We start from the raw sequence: 1,634 nt of genomic DNA, 5'->3' as shown, positions 1-1,634 counted from the left end.
CTAAGAATAAATAAACTTATATTATAATTAAGGCGCTTTTAGCCTAGCTAGCTAAGTATTTTAATAATACTAGTCCGCTTATAAAGCGGTCCCGCTTTAACCCTTTTAACCTGGCCTATACTAGGCTTATATTAAGGGGAATTATAAAGGTTAATTTAGCTGGTAGTTCTGGCAGTAATAATAGTAATAATAGTAAAGGGAAAAGGGGCATATTAAAATTAGACTATGTTTATATTAATTATAACGCGTATAAGCGCAGGGCTTATAAGTTTTTTACCGCCCTTAAAAATATTTAGCTGCCTTATAGCGGCCTTATAGCAGGTTTATTTCTAGTACTTTACCAGTAGTTTAATAGTTTAATAGTTTATTAATTTAAGAATAATAACTTAATTTAGGCTTATAGCGCTTTTATAACGTTTTTAATGCGTATTTATAGTATTTTTATAATATTATAATTCTAGATTCCCGCTTATTAATATTATATAAAGGTTTTTATAAGCTTATATTATAAAAGGTATTATATATTAAGAAACCTAGTTTATTATAGCAGCTATACTATAAGGCCGCCTTAAGGCCGCATAAACATTATAGTAGTCGCGTAAAGGCTGCGCTATAAAGCCGCTTTAAGGCCGCGTAAATATTACAGTAATTACGTAAAAGTTTCTCTAGGTTTAGGTTATTATAAGCCGCTTAGTAAAGTAGGTATTAGAGGAATACATAATACTAGTTTTTAATATTATTCTTATACTAGTAAAATAGTAAAGGTATTATAAGTATATATTAATAATAAAGGAATTTATTAAGCTTTATTTTCCTAGTATATAGCTATATAAAAGCTAAAAATTTATACTTATAAAGGTTTTTATATAGTTTAAGAACCTTTTTAGGTATTTTAAAATTTATTAAGCTTTATTTTCCTAATACGTAACTATATAAGGGCTAAAAATTTATGCTTATAAAGGTTTTTATATAGCTTAAAAACCTTCTTAGGTATCTTAAATTAGGTTAGGTTATTTACCGCTTTAATCTCGCAGCATAATTGCCGTGCCTTTACCGCTCTCTTTGCCGCTTTAATCTCGTGGCGTGGTTACCGCGCCTTTACTGCTCTTCTTATCTAGGCCTATTTATCCCCCTATTCTACTAGTAGGGCTTTTTCTAGGTTATTTCTATTATGGGGGTCTTCTTGCCACTTGGTGTTTAGGCGTATTAGTGTGTGCTGGGGGTTACGCCTTGTCTTTAGTGTTCTGGCGACCGCAGCGCATGCGACCCGGATTAATATAATGTATTGATTTTTAATTATTTTCCTTTATAGTTTAATAAAATTTTATATAAATCTTAAATCTAAAATAATATTAGCTTATATTAAACTAAAAAAAGTAAAAAATTAGATAAGTAAACTATTTTAGCGTATTTAGTGCCGCGCTATAACCTGCTAGTCAAGGCTATCTCACGATAATTTTGGCTACCTATTTATCCCCCTATTCTACTAGCAGGGCTCTTTCTAGGTTATCTTTATTATAAGGGTTTTTTTACTACTTAGTATTTAGGCGTATTAGTATATACTAGGGGTTACACCTTATTTTTAGTATTCTAGTAATTATAGCGTATATAACCCAGATTTATACTATAAACTT

This window comes from Metarhizium robertsii, assembly GCF_000187425.2.
Source record: "Metarhizium robertsii ARSEF 23 chromosome Unknown MAA_Scf_4, whole genome shotgun sequence".
Lineage (NCBI taxonomy): Eukaryota > Fungi > Ascomycota > Sordariomycetes > Hypocreales > Clavicipitaceae > Metarhizium > Metarhizium robertsii.
This window is presented reverse-complemented; position numbering follows the sequence as displayed.